The sequence below is a fragment of the Gobio gobio genome (genome assembly GCF_949357685.1).
Source record: "Gobio gobio genome assembly, chromosome: 22".
Lineage (NCBI taxonomy): Eukaryota > Metazoa > Chordata > Actinopteri > Cypriniformes > Gobionidae > Gobio > Gobio gobio.
In genome coordinates this window covers 40,221,615-40,241,812 of record NC_137118.1, presented here as the reverse complement: position 1 = coordinate 40,241,812, position 20,198 = coordinate 40,221,615, and positions in this window count along the sequence as shown.

Genomic DNA, 20,198 nt, shown 5'->3' with positions numbered 1-20,198 from the left:
TGGTAAAAATCACGTTTTTAATGTTTATACTGAATGTCTATGTGGTGTTTTTAATATGCTCTCAGGGAAACATGTGCAAATTCATAAGTCAACACAATTGCTGAGTATTTCCTCCTCAAGTCCAGTGAGCCAAAGACTCTAAGACATCGCTGGTGTTTCTGATGTCACAAACTATCTTTTAACCAATCACATCAACGTGCGGGTGGGCTTTAGCATATCATTAACTATGCTGCGAAGCAGGGGAGTCTCAAGAGAAGCCATAACGCTATATTTTTCTGTTCATATGAAAAATTGTGTACATTTAGCAATATAGCGAGTTAATTATGATGTAAATTATGATGTAAACTACATGCCCTTCTAAGATGCAGATTGCAATTTATGTACCACACGCTCAATTTCCCTTATCGCATTTTCCTTGTTTGCTCGAGGATGAATGTAAACAACCGTCACATATAACTGAGGAAACTCCGGTGGCAAATACTGAGGCCTTAACGCCACAGACAGTAGCTCAATGTCTTTAGTGCACACTCTCTCCTTGACAGACACAGATTTGCACCAGCTCTTTCGAATATAAAGACATACCCCACCTCTGTCCATGCGAACAGGCACTCCAAAGTCATCAAGTCGTAGACTCGGATCTAAATCCCCTTCGGAAAGCCAAGTCTCAGTGAGAGGCATAAGTTCCTGAAATCATGCTGGTATTTCACCAAAGCCTGGAGCTCGTCTGTTTTTTCTGTAGAGATTGCACATATGCCAAAATTAGTGTAGGAAGAGGAATTTTGGAAAGACTTAGATTTTTCAGTCTCTGTCGAACACCACCTTTTCGACCCCTCTTTCGGGTTTTAAAGGATGAATCCTTTTGTTCTGAGCGTTTATGTTTTAGCTTGTGTGGAGATAGGCTTCCAAGCTCAGGATATAAACATTCCACAGTTTGCTTCACACTGTAGGGCTTGTACCATTGTAAAAGAAACTCCCGGGAATATTGAATTCTTGCCGGTTCCTGGGGTAGCTCGTACAAGCACAGACTCAGGTGGATCAACGCACTATTTCCAGATGGCACTAGTCTCTGCGTCTAAGGGTATTTTCAAAAAAGCATTTAAAGGTAAAAACACAAACAAACAAACACCAAACGTAACACACCACGCGGACACTTGTAGCTGCGGGTCGCCGCATGCGCAGCGCCATCTAGTGAAGACCACGAGAAGGTCTGGGCTTCACCGGCAGTTGAGAGAATAGTTCCTAGCCGTCATTTTCCATCGGCCTTAGTACACGATGTAAGTATACACATCACAACATGTAAATAGGAAAATGTTGGCGTTATTTTGTCACTTATTGAGCAGGAGGCTAGCTGGAGCCTTTCACCTCCAGTCTTTGTGCTAAGCTAGGCAAGCTCTGGGGGATACGGTGAATAAGCTAAAGTCCCAAAAAGTTGGCTTGTTCCTTTAAGTGAGTATGCGATTTCGGACATAGCCCTTGTTTCATTACTGAATCAATCAGTGTTTTTAAATTAATCTCGAATGAATGATTCAATGACAAATACATTTTTAACAGTCACTTACCGCCACCTACACTCACCTAAAGGATTATTAGGAACACCTGTTCAATTTCTAATTAATGCAATTATCTAATCAACCAATCACATGGCAGTTGCTTCAATGCATTTAGGGGTGTGGTCCTGGTCAAGACAATCTCCTGAACTCCAAACTGAATGTCAGAATGGGAAAGAAAGGGGATTTAAGCAATTTTGAGCGTGGCATGGTTGTTGGTGCCAGACGGGCCGTTCTGAGTATTTCACAATCTGCTCAGTTACTGGCATTTTCACGCACAACCATATCTAGGGTTTACAAAGAATGGTGTGAAAAAGGAAAAACATCCAGTATGCGGCAGTCCTGTGGGCGAAAATGCCGACTGATTCAAGCTGATAGAAGAGCAATTTTGACTGAAATAACCACTCGTTACAACCGAGGTATGCAGCAAAGCATTTGTGAAGCCACAACACGCACAACTTTGAGGCGGATGGGCTACAACAGCAGAAGACCTCACCGGGTACCACTCATCTCCACTACAAATAGGAAAAAGAGGCTACAATTTGCACGAGCTCACCAAAATTGGACAGTTGAAGACTGGAAAAATGTTGCCTGGTTTGATGAGTCTCGATTTCTGTTGAGTCAGAATTTGGCGTAATGGGGATGTTGGGGATGTTTTCATCGCACACTTTAGGCCCCTTAGTGCCAATTGGGCATCGTTTAAATGCCACGGCCTACCTGAGTATTGTTTCTGACCATGTCCATCCCTTTATGACCACAATGTCCCCATCCTCTGATGGCTACGTCCAGCAGGATAATGCACCATGTCACAAAGCTCGAATCATTTCAAATTGGTTTCTTGAACATGACAATGAGTTCACTGTACTAAAATGGCCCCCACAGTCACCAGATCCCAACCCAATAGAGCATCTTTGGGATGTGGTGGAATGGGAGCTTCGTGCCCTGGATGTGCATCCCATAAATCTCCATCAACTGCAAGATGCTATCCTATCAATATGGGCCAACATTTCTAAAGAATGCTTTCAGCACCTTGTTGAATCAATGCCACGTAGAATTAAGGCAGTTCTGAAGGCGAAAGGGGGTCAAACACAGTATTAGTATGGTGTTCCTAATAATCCTTTAGGTGAGTGTATAGTGGCATAATGTAGTCGATAATCGAATGCTCCGGTATGATAAATCCGGTATGATTTTGTCAAAGGATTAATAGACACAGGCGAATTGTTGTCATTTAGAAATAAGATCGCGTGGGTGTTTGAATCGAGGTTGCGATCTTTTAACCATTAATAATGGAGCTTTAGCTATTTACACATTTTTATGGCCTTAAATTTGATCAAAACTGAATTTAAGACTGTTTAAGGACCCTGTCCAGTACAGCAAGATGTCGACACTATCAGAGCCATCTGTTAAAAGACTTAAATATGTGTAGCAATGTCTCAGACTCATATCTCGGAGCTCGACCTTTGGTGTCCTCCTCGCACTGAGCAGGAAAGACTTTTATCTGCTCTTAACAAGCACTAAACATTTATGTATCCAGTCAAATGACTTCAAGGGCCTGCCCTGAGGAGCTTAACCCATATTCCTGCAGCATGCGTCAGTGCAGAAGACCCTCTCGACGGGAGCAGAGCGCACCAGCAGGGAAGAGACTTTAACTCTGCGCTCCTGTTTAAAACCAGACTTCAGAGTCTACGGTTCGCTTTCTTCTAAGGCCACTCATAAGTACAATAGACGTCACTTGATGTTAAAAGTGATCGCTGGGGGTTGTTAAAGCAGCAGGGAAGCGTTTTAGATCTTTAACAGAAGCGGCTCCTTTTCAGAAGTTTGATAGAAGAAAATCGAATTAAACTAACAGGGATTGATTCAGTGTTGCATTGTCGATAGCAAGCAATATCGAATGCGTCATAAGACATGTTCCTGGATCAACATATTTTGTCGACCTTGTTGTTCTATCCCTAACCCTACCCATAAGTTATCCCTAAAATCAGAGGAGAAATGGAAAGGTCAAGTTGAGTGTTTTTCATTGTGGGTATTATTAAAGTCCCTTATTATCCCCTATTATCAAAGTCAAACCTAAAATGGCAAACGGGACATCCTGCAGACAGTTGACACTAGCCATTGACTTCCATAGCATTGTATGTCCTTCCATGGAAGTCAATGGCTATCATGAACTGTTTGGTAACCAACATTCTTCAATTAACAATATATATATTTATATATGCCTGATGAAGGTCATGGGACCAAAATGACTGAAAACGCATGTCACATGACCATTCAAGTGTGAACAGGCATGTAGACAGCAGTATTATACAATACAGCGTTTAACTGCACAATGACTGCTAAAAAGGACCACAAAGTCAGCAAAGTATGCAGTTCCGTCGCCATGTCATCGTTTACACGGTTGTCGAGGCTGGCATGTTACAGAGCCGTTGAGAGAGACAGCTTTGGGCTATGTTTCCCAAAAGCATTGTAATGCAATAGCCACCAACGGTCTCTACGATCAACCTTACGATGGTTTTGGGAAACACAGCCCTGGTCTGTGTTCAGGTAGCGTAATGTGGGCAGCCACGCCATAATTTTTAATAGTCTCCGTTTTGGTCCGTTAACACTAAAACGCAACCCCAGAGTTTTCTAACTAAAATGGGGTCTGCACATTTTCACAAAAACTTGATGTTGAGTAAATGATGACCTTTTTTCTAACAGCAGCTGCAGTGAAGCAATGACTTTACCGATTGGCTCTTATTTAGAAGGCGGGACTTATTCCGCCATATTGCTCGTTGCACTTTCTCCCATTCATAGTAATACGAGTGCACTGTCTTTGTATATATAATGGTATTATCCATAGATATCCATAATAAAGGCTAGATGTCTTACGGCGGAGTCTCTAACGTCATCACCGGCTAGCCATCTTGTCACAGGCAGGGCTCTGTGGTACCTGATGTAAGGCGAATTATCTGCATGAACACAAACACTTTTATCTCGCTGAAATCTTGACGGATTTAAAAATGGTTTGGTTTCTTACAAATGTTATTAACGTGGCTATAATTATGGATGCTTGAACAAATTATGAATAATTTTTCATAAGTATGCAGTGTCATAACTACATCTCTGACGTTTATAACAAACCAAACAGTTTGAAAATCGGTAGAAAATTGAGCAAGTTATGGTTATTTAAAAAGTGCAAGCACCCATGAAAACAATGTTACGAGTGAGCGAGCTGACTGTGACAAGATGGCCGCCAGGTGCGGACGTCCACCTCCATTGGCCAGCAGCGCGCACGAGACATCTAGCCTTTATTATGAATATCTATGGTATTATCCACCTTATTTTTCAATACGGAAGTAAGCTTTTCCCGCGAAATGTGCAAGACTTCTGAATCATTAGCCACTCTAGGTAAATAACTAACAAAGTGCAGTAAACAGTAAAAACGAAAAAGATTACCTGGCTTATTTTACTCAATTTAAAGCATTAAACACTATATGTTTGCAGATATTTAGGAAACATGCTGAGTTCACATACTTGTTCACATACTCTCCGAAAAACAATGCTACAGCCAGATACTCTTACTTTGAAACGTGCGTTCGGTGTTGGAATGTCTGTTTTTGTTTTGGTCTGAGCGATAACCATAGATATGTAAAGAAAAATATGGATGTAGTGTTCGTGACGTCACCCATAGAGTTCTGAAGAGCAATTTTGAAGCCTCAAAGCCGGCCGTTGCCATCTTGTCAGCGAGTCACTCCCGGATAAAAGAAAATGGGCAAAGAGGCAGGACGTGGCTGGAGCTGTGAGGACGTGATGACTAACAGACAGCAGACAAACGACAATCCACCTGTCACTCAAAATGGCCACGCCACTATCTATGTTGACTGATAATTAGCAAAATTAGATGGGATAAATGCGCGACACATGCGCGAGAATATGACGTAGCGCCGGCGTTCGGGAATCCATGAAATGCACACTTTTGCCCCATTTTGAGCACTACACCGAGACCTAAAGCACGATCAATGTAGAATTCAACAGCTTAGATACGCGCGTCTTCCTCTGCTTGTAAACAAATCGCTTCTGGGTCATCTGTCCGAACGCCGGATCTGCGTCATATTCTCGCGCATGCGTCGTGGAGGCCTACTCGCATCGTAAAATTATTGGAGAGTCACTGTGGTGAGATGGACTTTGTAACGACGTTTTAAGTGCCTTTTATGGGTCTTGTGAGTGTAAATGTACTGAATGCCAATGGAGGCCTATCTGAAGCCTTTCTCAACCATCAGCTTTCAACAAAAATATCTTAATTTGTGTTCCGAAGATGAACGGAGGTCTTACGGGTGTCGAACGACATGAGGGTGAGTAATTAATGACAGAATTTAAATTTTTGGGTGAACTAACCCTTTAACTCCAAGTCTTCCAGAGTCGTGGCCAAAGCCGATTCGAAAGACAACTGTTCGCCAGCTTCTTTGTTTACAAGTAGCACGCAAGATAGCACGCAAGTTCCAGCTCGCAAGCAACGGAGAGTTACTAGACGACCCTGGCTGCAAATTAAATTTGCTGATGCTAGGGTACGTCTAGATTTCTAGGCTATTTAAAAATCTCTATGAACAGAAACACATTAAAACATGGATAAATCAACTCATCAATGTACAGTGTGTGAGTCTCCTTGCATTCCATTGTCAATATCTCTCGTTCCTGTTGCGTGTGCTCAAACTGGAAACCCGCGTGAGCGTCGAGTCATTTGGACTGCAGTACCCATTTCATCCCCTAGCTGTCATTCCTACACTCTAAAACAAAAAGGTTCTATATGGCACCAAATATGGTTCTTGGCTCGTAATCATAGGGGAACCTTTTTTAGTGCTATATAGCACCAATTTTGGTGCTTCAGTGGTTCTTCAGCGGTTCTTCACCGGTTCTTTGACTAAGGTGATATATAGCACCTCTGAAGAACCACTGAAGCACCAAAATTGGTGCTATATAGCACTAAAAAAGGTTCCCCTATGATTACGAGCCAAGAACCATTTTTGGTGCCATATAGAACCTTTTTTTTTTTAGAGTGTACATACAGCACCTTTAAATTATTTTATTACTCAATTCAAAAATATGATGTTAAAAGATCTTTTTAATGAAAATCAGAGAATACAAAATGCTACCATTGCTCATTTATTTTGCAACACGCTGACGTCACTGACACATCATTAGAATTAAAGCATAATTGACCTAGTAGAGCATATCAATTTAAGGCTTACTGATGATGACGTGCCATAAACATCCAAAAGTAGTTAAAAATACCTTTTATTTTCTCCACATAAATTATTAGATTATAATAAGGTCTTTCTTATATTACCCCCCTTGACTCTGCGGAGGTCCCCAGGACTTACCTACAGTGATCATGGACTCAGATCAGATGAACTAGAATGACTGCATTCATTGTTCCTGCCACCCATTCCACAGAATTTTTACTGAAAACAAGATGAAACTTGACTCCCTGTAAAGAGCAATGGAAGAGGCCAAATGATTTGTCTCAGGATCAACTGCCACAATACATCACATTTTGTTCTCGTTAAATACTGCTTGACTAGTAAATTAAATGAAGGTCTTCATTAGTAAAGGACATGCATGATCGTAAATGTGTTTCAGAAAGTGCAATCCAAAAAAAAAGGGGTTTTAAAGGAATGGTTCAATCAAAAATGAAAAGTATGTCCAATCTTCATGTCATTCCGAACCTGTGTGACTTTCATTCTTCTGCAGAACAGAAAAGATGATTTTTGAAAGTCAAACAATATTGGACCCCATTGAGGAAAAAAACACCTAAGTCCTTGTCTGGCTATGTATTTTCTACTGCACAAGAGGCGTGATAAACGGGCATAATTCAAATGACTCTGAATGCAATTGGATAGTCCTTCAACCAACCAGAACACAAGAGGCGTGATCAACGAGCATAAATTAAATGACTCTGTACGCAATTGGATAGTCCTTCAACCAATCAGACCACAAGAGGCGTGATCAACGAGCATAAATTAAATGACTCTATACGCAATTGGATAGTCCTTCAACCAATCAGACCACAAGAGGCGTGATAAACGAGCATAAATTAAATGACTCTGTACGCAATTGGATAGTCCTTCAACCAATCAGACCACAAGAGGCGTGATCAACGAGCATAAATTAAATGACTCTGCATGCAATTGGATAGTCCTTCAACCAATCAGACCACAAGAGGCGTGATCAACGAGCATAAATTAAATGACTCTGTATGCAATTTGATAGTCCTTCAACCAATCAGACCACAAGAGGCGTGATGAACGAGCATAAATTAAATGACTCTGTACGCAATTGGATAGTCCTTCAACCAATCAGACCACAAGAGGCGTGATGAACGAGCATAAATTAAATGACTCTTTATGCAGTTGGATAGTCCTTCAACCAATCAGACCACAAGAGGCGTGATCAACGAGCATAAATTAAATGACTCTGTATGCAATTGGATAGTCCTTCAACCAATCAGACCACAAGAGGAGTGATAAACGAGCATAAATTAAATGACTCTGTACGCAATTGGATAGTCCTTCAACCAATCAGACCACAAGAGGCGTGATGAACGAGCATAAATTAAATGACTCTGTACGCAATTGGATAGTCCTTCAACCAATCAGACCACAAGAGGCGTGATGAACGAGCATAAATTAAATGACTCTGTACGCAATTGGATAGTCCTTCAACCAATCAGACCACAAGAGGCGTGATGAATGAACATAAATTAAATGACTCTGTATGCAATTGGATAGTCCTTCAACCAATCAGACCACAAGAGGAGTGATAAACGAGCATAAATTAAATGACTCTGTACGCAATTGGATAGTCCTTCAACCAATCAGACCACAAGAGGCGTGATAAACGAGCATAAATTAAATGACTCGGTACGCAATTGGATAGTCCTTCAACCAATCAGACCACAAGAGGCGTGATCAACGAGCATAAATTAAATGACTCTATACGCAATTGGATAGTCCTTCAACCAATCAGACCACAAGAGGCGTGATAAACGAGCATAAATTAAATGACTCTGTACGCAATTGGATAGTCCTTCAACCAATCAGACCACAAGAGGCGTGATCAACGAGCATAAATTAAATGACTCTGCATGCAATTGGATAGTCCTTCAACCAATCAGACCACAAGAGGCGTGATCAACGAGCATAAATTAAATGACTCTGTATGCAATTGGATAGTCCTTCAACCAATCAGACCACAAGAGGCGTGATGAACGAGCCTAAATTAAATGACTCTGTACGCAATTGGATAGTCCTTCAACCAATCAGACCACAAGAGGCGTGATGAACGAGCATAAATTAAATGACTCTTTATGCAATTGGATAGTCCTTCAACCAATCAGACCACAAGAGGCGTGATCAACGAGCATAAATTAAATGACTCTGTATGCAATTGGATAGTCCTTCAACCAATCAGACCACAAGAGGAGTGATAAACGAGCATAAATTAAATGACTCTGTACGCAATTGGATAGTCCTTCAACCAATCAGACCACAAGAGGCGTGATGAACGAGCATAAATTAAATGACTCTGTACGCAATTGGATAGTCCTTCAACCAATCAGACCACAAGAGGCGTGATGAACGAGCATAAATTAAATGACTCTGTACGCAATTGGATAGTCCTTCAACCAATCAGACCACAAGAGGCGTGATGAATGAACATAAATTAAATGACTCTGTATGCAATTGGATAGTCCTTCAACCAATCAGACCACAAGAGGCGTGATCAACGAGCATAAATTAAATGACTCTGTATGCAATTGGATAGTCCTTCAACCAATCAGACCACAAGAGGAGTGATAAACGAGCATAAATTAAATGACTCTGTACGCAATTGGATAGTCCTTCAACCAATCAGACCACAAGAGGCGTGATAAACGAGCATAAATTAAATGACTCGGTACGCAATTGGATAGTCCTTCAACCAATCAGACCACAAGAGGCGTGATCAACGAGCATAAATTAAATGACTCTATACGCAATTGGATAGTCCTTCAACCAATCAGACCACAAGAGGCGTGATAAACGAGCATAAATTAAATGACTCTGTACGCAATTGGATAGTCCTTCAACCAATCAGACCACAAGAGGCGTGATGAATGAACATAAATTAAATTACTCTGTACGCAATTGGATAGTCCTTCAACCAATCAGACCACAAGAGGCGTGATGAATGAACATAAATTAAATGACTCTGTATGCAATTGGATAGTCCTTCAACCAATCAGACCACAAGAGGCGTGATGAACGAGCATACATTAAATGACTCTGTATGCAATTGGATAGTCCTTCAACCAATCAGACCACAAGAGGCGTGATGAACGAGCATAAATTAAATGACTCTGTATGCAATTGGATAGTCCTTCAACCAATCAGACCACAAGAGGCGTGATCAACAGGCAACGACCCATGGCTTCTCTCTCAGTCATCGTGTTAAACCATAGGTTAAACCCACCAATAGCGCGCTAGGTGGATAAACCAGTCTGATTGGTTCCCGCAAAAGTGTAACAGAAGCAGTAGAAATGAACGGACAGGTTTCCAGACTGAGTTGCAGGGCGAAATCAAATCGCCGACAGATCAGGCTGGGTTTACCCAGTCAACCTAACACCAAGTCATTTTTTCAAATACCATCTTCTGTGTTTCACAAAAGTGTTCTGGAAAGTCATGAGGATGAGAAAAATGACAGAACATGAATTATTGAGAGAACCATCCCTTTATGGTCAGCACACTAAGGTTTTATAATCAATATATCTTAAAAATAAAGGTTCCAAAAGCACTGGGATACAACATAAGGTGAACTCCTTTTTCCGCTATAAAGGTTCCATGGCTGTTCAAGGTTCTTGACGGAACCTTGATGCCAATAAACCTTTATATTTGAAGTGTAGCTGCAAGTGCACACTAGTTTTGCCACATTGGGTCTCTCGCCTTCAGTATAGATGCAGACTAAACCATTCTTAAAGCATTGCAAGAGATCTCAGAAAATGAAACAATACATTTAGGCTAGTACAGGAGGGTTGTTAACCTCCTTGTTGTGTTAAATTGGAAACAGGAGCTTTTACAGAGCGAGTTCCCATGAATAGATTCTCTGTGTATTGTTATATAACTCACCCCCTACAGATGAAACGGTTATAATTGTTTAATACACAACACATGAGTAGATCTGTGCTGGAAACGTCAGCTGGGCCTCTGGGGCAGCGTTCGCTCTCTCCATGTGAAGCCGCGCTGGGCACATATCATCATCAGTACAGTGCCCCATGGTGCCCGCGGGCACACCTTTGGTGAGCGGAGCATTTGGCCCATCAGTGGTCTTACCGTTTGAAGACTGTGGGGTGCATGTTAAGTGATCCTGGAAAACAATTTCAAGCTGCTGTGCGTGACCCTTGGCCCCCCACTTACAGAGAACCCAATCAACCCTTGCTCTCTTTGCTTAATATGGACTTATAGCGCAAAACCTTTCTGGGTATTTATGTCAATTACTAAGAAAAGGGAACAAGATGCTCTTATTTCTTACTGTAGACCGCATAGGGCACATGCAAACATTAAACCACTGTGAACCCAGGGCAAATACCATGTGGTGCCAATAAAGACTCTTAAGTGGTTAGTAGCAATTTTTATATAAAAAGTGCACTTATATGATTCCTTGGAGATCAATAAAGTTTCTGATGTGACATTATTAGTTATTTAGTGCTGTGCATAGGTTCAAAGTATCCTCCTGGGTTTACAGATGGCTTTTCGTAGAACTATGAAACTTGGATGGATGGAGAGAGGGAGGGAGGGAGGGAGGGAGGGATGGATGGATGGATGGATGGAGATAAAGCAATAGATAGATCGATAGATCGATAGATCGATAGATAGACAGACAGATAAAACAATAGACGGACGGACGGACGGATAGACAGATAAAACAATAGACGGACGGACGGACAGATAGACAGATAAAACAATGGACAGATAGACAGATAAAACAATGGACAGATAGACAGATAAAACAATGGACGGACGGACAGATAGACAGATAAAACAATGGAAGGACAGACAGATAGATAGATAGAATGGATGGATGGATAAAACAATAGAAGGATGAATGGAACGAACGAACAAACGAACAAACTGACGAACTAACGAACGAACGGACGGACGGACGGATGAAACAATAGACGGATGGATGAAACAATAGAATGATGGATGGATGGAACAAATTAACACTAGATAGATGGATGAAACAATAGATTGATGGATGAATGGAACAATAGATAGAACGAACAATGGTAAAACAATAGGTTGATAGAGATAGATAAACAATGGATGGATGGATGGAACGATAGAACGAACGATAGAGAGAGATAAAACAATAAAAAGATGATGAATGGATGGATCAAATAAAAAAATGAATGATAGATAGATAGATAAAATAGAATGGATGGATGGATAAAACAATGGAATGATGGATGGATTGAACAATAGAATGAACGAACGATGGATAGCTAGGTAGATAGATAGATAAAACAATAGACGGATGGATGAAACAATAGAATGATGATGGATGGATGGAAGGATGGATGGAACAAATTAACGATAGATAGATAGATGGATGAAACAATAGATTGATGGATGGATGGAACAATAGATAGAATGAACGAACGAACAAACGATGGATAGCTAGGTTGAAAGAGATGGAGAAACAATAGAATGATGGATGGATGGATGGAACATACGAACGAACGATCAATAGATGGATGAATCAATAGAATGATGGATGGAACGATAGAGAGAGATAAAACAATATAATAATGATGGATGGATCAAATGAACAAATGAACAATAGATAGATAGATAGATAGATAGATAGATAGATAGATAGATAGATAGATAGATAGATAGATAGATAGATAGATAGATAGATAGATAGATAGATAGATAGATAGATAGATAGATAGATAGATAGATAGATAGATAGATAGATAGATAGATAGATAGATAGATAGATAGATAGATAGATGAAACAATAGAATGATGGATGGATGGATGGATAGATAGAACAAACAATAGATAGAGATAAAAAATATAATGATGATGGATGGATGGATGGATGGATGGATGAATCAAATGAACAAACAAACAAACAAACAAACAATAGATAGATAGATAGGATGGATTGAAGAATAGATAGAACAAACAAACAAACGATGGATAGCTAGGTAGATAGAGAGATAGATAAAACAATAGATGGATGGATAGAACGATCGAACGATAGATATAGATAGCAATAGCAACTTCTTGCAACCACCCAAAAAAAAAAAACATATAGCCACAAATACCCTCTAAAAATGAGAAAAGATTGTACCTTTAGGGGTACATCAGCTTGTCACTGGAGAAGCACCATTAAAGAAAACACTTTGTACCTTTTTACCCCTAAAAGGTTCATAATAGTAATTTAAGGGTACATAAGATACAAACGTGTCCTTTTAAGGGTAACGATCAGTGACAATCTGTTGGACCCCTAAAGGTAACCATTTCTGAGCATTTGTTTGTGACAGTGTACATAAAGCCTGATTAAAATAAATCAGAACGCCTTAGCAACTCCCTCACAACCTCATAGCAACAAACTAAAAAACACCTTAGCAACACCCTGGCAACCACCCAGAATACCAAAGCACTAAATTTGGCCACTTACAATGTCTTCAGAGAATGTCTAAGGCTGCATACGAAATCCCATACTTCCCCTTATAGGCCAAAACAAAACAAGCATGTGACCAAAGAAGTATGTCTGAATTCACAGTACTCATGAAGTAATCGGTGAGATCCTGAAGTGTGCATACGATGGACACTTTACTATCCCATGAGGCCACAGGAGAGGATTTATGAGTGACAGCGAAGCGACGAAACTGATCACATGATAAATGACAACATGGTGAATGTAGTTTGTCCAAATTCATACTATAGAACATACATGATGTTTAGCAGTCGTGAAGTAATTACTTATTCAAAATAAGTACCTACTGAAGAGAGCATGAGATTTCGGACGCATCTAGTCTTGTGCCAACATCCCTTCCAAGAACTTCCAGCGATGTCACAGAATCACACAATCGTTTCTGTGTTGCCTAATACTTGAATGGCGCTCTAAAACAAATAATCACCAGACAGTCTATCTTTATTAACTGTTTAACAGGGCATTACTTAACGCAACAAAGCGTTGTTAGAATTGGCCAGAGAGAGTCTTGAGATAAATCTCCCCCTGACAGTGGATGTGCCCACAGCAGAAAACTACTTTTCCAGCATGTTATCGTTGGACACGTTTCAATTGGTGTATATCCTCTTGCACAATGAGCGTTTTAAAATTCAACAGCTGTGGCAGAGCGTCGGAGGGGACATTTTCCTTCTCCCTGTGGTGTTACTGCAACAGAGGAAAAAGACATAAACTTCAGTAGGGTCTCTGCAGGCGGGTCCTAGTAACATTTCATTTACTTCGCATTTCGGTTAGATCTTGTTGAGGAAGTAGGTCATGTTACAAGTGAAGTTAATGTTTTGTGCTGTTACTTGCTTGTGTAAAACATTTTGATCTGAATGTTTTTTGCACATTCGGCATTCTGGGTGGTGGCTGTAGTATGTTTCTTGCACACTTTTGTTTACACCCGGTATTAAAGGATTAGTTCACTTTTAGGGCTGCACGATTTGGGGAAAATATCTAATTGCGATTATTCTGGTTAAAATTGCGATTTGAATGCAATTTTTATTTTTTTTACAAATGAAAAGTGTGTGTGTAATGTATAACATTTTCTGTTTATATATTAATATGACTAATAATAATTATGATTAGTATTATTGTGAAATAAAAATATTTCACAAAATAAGAAATATTACTGTTACAATAGCATTTTCATTATTAAAAATAGAGTATTTAAGAATATAACAATATACTACTATACTACTACTACTAATAATAATAATATTTATATTTTACAGAAAATTAATTTTACAATAAAAACTGCTGGGTTACCTGTTAATATGCAGACAGCCTGAATAAAAATCGTTAAAAAGGTCTAAGGATTTATTGTAACATTATTATTATAAAATCTGTGCTTTTTATCTGCGATATCAATTTCTTAAAGTCTATGTCCTTCATACGAAATATGAGCCTCTTATGCATCCACTGTGGGGAAGAAAATGCCTGTATATTTAAGAAAAACATATGGATTGTCATATACATTTATTTAGAGAGAAGTATTTTTCTCATTTGTTACCAAAAAGTTTAATTCATACTGGAGGCCAGAGGGTGCAATCGACCAGAAACTCCAGAAACCACATTTGCGTTAGAGAAGTAATCGTTTGTTTTCAGGAAATCCCTAATGTGAAGCTAAGCTAGCGCCATAACTTCCGCTAAGTGAGGTCAAAATACGAGCGTGGTCATAGATATGTCAATTGTAGATGCCTCATTCTACTGATCCGTGCAGGCGCTAATGAGGTATCTACGTATACATCTATGACCACGCTCGTATTTTGACCTCACTTAGCGGAAGTTATGGCTGAGCTCGGAGATGATCACGTTCGTCTGAAAAGAGGTAAAATAATAGCATAAATACTGCTTGGTTTCTTGCAGAAACTGATCGTTTTCGCTAGATAAGACCCTTATTCATCGTCTGGTATCGTGTAAAGCCTTTTGAAGCTGCACTGAAACTGTCATTTGGACCTTGAACCGTTTGGAGCCCATTGAAGTCCATTATATGGAGAACAACCCTGGAATGTTTTCCTCAAAAACCTTAATTTCTTTTCGACTGAAGAAAGAAAGACATGGACATCTTGGATGACATAGGGGTGAGTAAATTATCAGCAAAAGTTTATTTAAAAGTGAACTAATCCTTTAAGATGTGTTTTGGTCGATCAGATCACAAGTAAGGAGACACGTTCCCGTTTACACCGGGTGTTTTAATCCGTCTCTTTTGTCCACTTTCAACCACTTCTGTCCTGATTTCTCAGAGGGGAGGTTCTATGGGCGGGTAAATGTATGGGTGTGTTCGTTCAAATGGACAAAATAAGCGTGCACAATGTACATATGACCGCGACCGGAGACGATGGAAAAACACATGAAGAGCATCAGCTTTCGTTTCTGCTCTGACAGCCGCAAGACCAGGCTGAGCACAGTGAGTGTGTGTTAGAAATCAGGAATGGTGAAAGAACATTGAGCTTGGTACGTTTTTCATCTTCAAACTAAACTTGGGTCTTCAGCCGACAAAATTTAAATCCCGTCTGGCTAGCGCGCTTCCCATGTTTACACATTAGGTCAGTAGATGGAGAGTAGGCGGTCTTTTGTGGCCACATTCGACCACATGCGTTGACACTACGAAAGCAATCCGATGGAATGTGTTTGTTTTCAACTACCTCTGGAAGTGGTTGAAAGTGGACAATCTCAAAACGTTTTAAACCCTGTTTACACCTGTATTTAGTGTCGTCTACTCGGGATCTGATCGACCAAAACGCATTTTAATGGGGAGAGTGTGGTAAGATGAGCCAATGGGTAAATTGACCTACCCCCTTTATCTTGGCAACAGTACACTTTTATTGTCTTGTGACCATATATTTTGGAACCACCTATCATTTCTGCCAGACTGTGAAAATGAGAAGCACATGGGAGGAGTGCAAGGTACACCATTTACTTTAAAAACTGTTTTTGGCTTGTCAAAGTAACATTTTAGCAGAACAGATGCAATGGCTGTTGCATCAAAGCAAATTTGTCCAGGTCTAAACTATTTAGGATCCATATTGGTGATTTAGCCATGTATAAAACCATGCAAATCATTTAGCTAAATATTAGCCTGAATTGGTAAAATAGTTTAATCCAAAATGGCAGCTATGGCGCAGTGAGCCAACTGCTGTGGGGTAAGTTGAGCCAGCGTTTTAACACCCTACCATAAGGCACTGTAGTTGAGTTAAATCTCTGAAGTATAAACTGGTATAATTTCGATGTAATGCTACTCAACTGGTTTAGTTTATCATTAGTTTGAGTTTATTTGATAGGAACAATGTACAAGTACAACAAATCCTTCTCTGATAAGAACCAGGAGATGCTTAATAATATACATCTTTCCACCCGTAGTCCCTAATGACCTAACATGTTCAACATTGCAGAAAAAACTTCTATGCCAAGAACGTTTAGACTAAAATCCATTAGTTTAATCTAATTCAGTTAAATTTGTATTTAATTTTACTCAACAAACTCTGTTTAGTCTGTTTTTGAGAAGGTTACAACTTTGTTGTTGAACACGTTTCAGAAATGCAAACAATTAAAGACATTGACATTTCAACTTAATTTGGTTGGTTTTATGTTGTTTAAATTAGCTTTTTAAAAAAAATGTCTATTTGTAAAGGAAATTTTATTATTGAAGGTGTTTTTAAAAGAGGTAAATTATCACCATTTTCACATGGGTTTGATTCAGATTCAATTAAATGGTCCGTTTTACACTTAGATGGTGCAACTTACCCTCTGAACTGGATCAACTTATCCCCAACCTGGGGTAAATTGAGCCGAAGGAACACTTTTTTTTATAAGAAGCCATATTTTTAGAACCCTTTATCAGAGATGTATTCTGATCATTTCAGCAAACATTCTGAAATTTACTTTCATTGTACTTCTGCCTTATTTTATCTTATCTTGAGGACCACATAAGTAAAAAACGTCTCACCTTACCCCACTCTCCCCTACCAGGTGTAAACAGGGCCTTACTGACTAACCATTATTTTTTCACTTATTGGTGACCAACTTGTAGTTAATGTGATAAGTTTGTCTACAAATTCCTTTGCATGGGAAAATTTGAGTTTGCGGCTATTTTGCAGGAGTTCAGGGGTGGTATGTGTATGTACTAGATGATATACAGTATAGTATAGAGACAGAGCGTATTTAGGCCACGCCCACACCGGGGGGGAAAACAATCCAACACTCTCCATTGACTTTGCATTGCGTGAGGCTGCATCCTTGTCATTTCGGACTTATAACAAAAAACAGAACAATTTCTAAAAGCTGATATGTGACAAAGTGTACAGCAAACAAGCTAAAAAACACAGAAATAAGTTTTTATAAGCTGTCGACCCAAAAAAACGAGAGTTTAAGGAGACAAAAGTGGATAAATGCAGTAAAACGTGACGCTTCAGCAGGAAGAATGGGTAAATTTTGCGATCCTGACACTCAGTATGTCTCAGTATGCCTATGTGTGCAGTAAATATGTTGTCACTGTTAAGTCAAATATCCAAATGTCAGTTTTATATATTTTATTTCCTGTCTCTGATGACGTTCCCCTCCAGTGGGTGTACTTCTCAGTGTAATATAACGTGCCGCTCTCTGTCTCAATGGCCTGTATCCACTTTTTTGTCCTTAAACGCTCGTTTTTTGGGTCAATAGCTTATAAAAACTTCTGGGTTTTTGGTTGTGGGTTTTGTTTAGCTTGTTTGTTGTACACTTTGTCACATATCCGCTTTTAGACATTGTTCTGTTTTTTGTTATAAGTCCGAAATGACAAGGATGCCGCTTCACACAATGCAAAGTCAATGGAGAGCGTTCGATTGTTTCCCCCCCCGGTGGGCGTGGCCTTCAGATTATGACGCGTGTCGCTCTGTCTCTATACAGTAGGTGATGTTTCTCAGGCCCTGTTTACACCTGGTATTAAGATGCATTTTGGCCGATCAGATCACAAGTGAATGACGCTTTTCTCTTGAAGCCAATGCGGAAGTGATTTAAACTGCAATTCATCGACTGGCCACTAGGGACAGGCTCCAGAAGGGAGCAGAATCTCATTGAGCCCCATGTTAAAATGCCCAACTTTACAGCAGAAAAAAACATGTTTACAACCTGGTACAAATTGTGGTTTTGGTCTATTCGGCTCATTTTGCCCTTCATGACGACTGTGAGGGGGGGTATTTTTTTTTATAACTCATTCGTTTACATTAAATTAAGCCTTAAAGTTCTGCATAATTAAGGGCGTGGCCACTTTGAGTGACAGGTAGATTTATTTAGCCATTTATCTGCTGTCTGTTCGTCATCACGTCACCTCAGCTCCGCCTCTTTGCCCATTTTCTATTATCTGGGAGTGACGCGCGGTAACGCGCTGCCAAGATGGCAACGGCCAGCTCGTCCCTACTTTACGCTTCAAAACTGCTCTTCAGAATCCTATGGGTGACATTACGGACACTACGTCCATATATTTTTACAGTCTATGGTGTAAACGGGGTCTAAAACGTTTTGAGCTTGTCCACTTCCAACCACTTCCAGATGTAGTCGAAAACACATTTACTGGATTGCTTTTGTAGTGTAGACGTTCATGTGATCAAATGTGTTCAAACAGCCACAAAAGACCACCTACTCTCAATTTAAGCTTTGACTGAAGACCCAAATTTGGTTTGAAAACGAAAAACGCACCAAGCACAATGTTCTCTCACCATTCCTGATTTCTAACAAAACTAAAACGAAAGTTTTTGCCATCTGTTTTTCCGTCTTCGGTTGCATTCATATGTATACTGTGCATGCTTATTTTGTCTATTAGAACGAAAGATGTGAATAAACCCATACTTTTATCCGCCTATAGACCGTCCCCTCAAAGAAATCAGAAGTGTATCTGATTTCGGGTGTGTCTCCCTCATCTACTTGTGATCTGATCGACCAAAACGCAGCTTAATACCAGGTGTAAACAGGGCCAAAAAGTCAAACAAGATAGCAAATGTTGGAGAAATTCATCCAGGAAAGCTGTAAACTAAGCTTGCTATGTTACATGCTAAGTGTAGTGTGACGCACGCATGACCATTTGCACATGTTTGTTTTAAATGACTCATCTCCGAGCATCAGGGGTTTTTGTGAGCAGGGGTTCTTTGAAACTGCCTGTAAACTTTAACTACTAGCATCTTACGTTTCACGGAAACCAGTGCAACATCCAGTCTCCCAATAAGAAGCAGCTGAACGTGAGAGTCATTATGAAGACTTCACACAAATGAAAAACAAACTGGAAAGCCACACAGGCCTAATCCTGCTATTGAGTGGATATTTCAATACATGCAATGCATAACATCAGCAGATCAGCCTTATATGGAGTGTCTAGACAGCCCATCTTGTTGGCAGAGGCTATTTACACCAACTCCGCCCATCAATGTCTGGTTGGGCCAGACAAACGTACAAAAAAACGGCTATGACCTGTTAGCAGCAGTGGTGTAGGGAGTAAGGCGCATTTGAAAGGCAATTTAACCAAGTTGGAATATGCCTTTTGCCAAACTCGTTCTTCTCCCTTTTCCCATAGCATATCAGATTGGAAAGGCATTTATTTCCGCAAATATGTGTATAAATAAGTGCCTAACGGTTATTTAAAGGGTTAGTTCACCCAAAAATGAAAATTCTGTCATTAATTACTTACCCTCATGTCGTTCGACACCCGTAAGACCATCTTCGGAACACAAATTAAGATATTTTAGTTGAAATCTGATGGCTCTAAAAGGCCTCCATTGGCACAATGCACGGTACACTCTCAAGACCCTTAAAAGGTTCTAAAGACGTCGTTACAAAGTCCATCTCACTACAGTGGTTCTACAATAACTTTATGGAGTGACAAGAGTAGTTTTTGTGCGCAAAAAAAACCTAAATAACGAC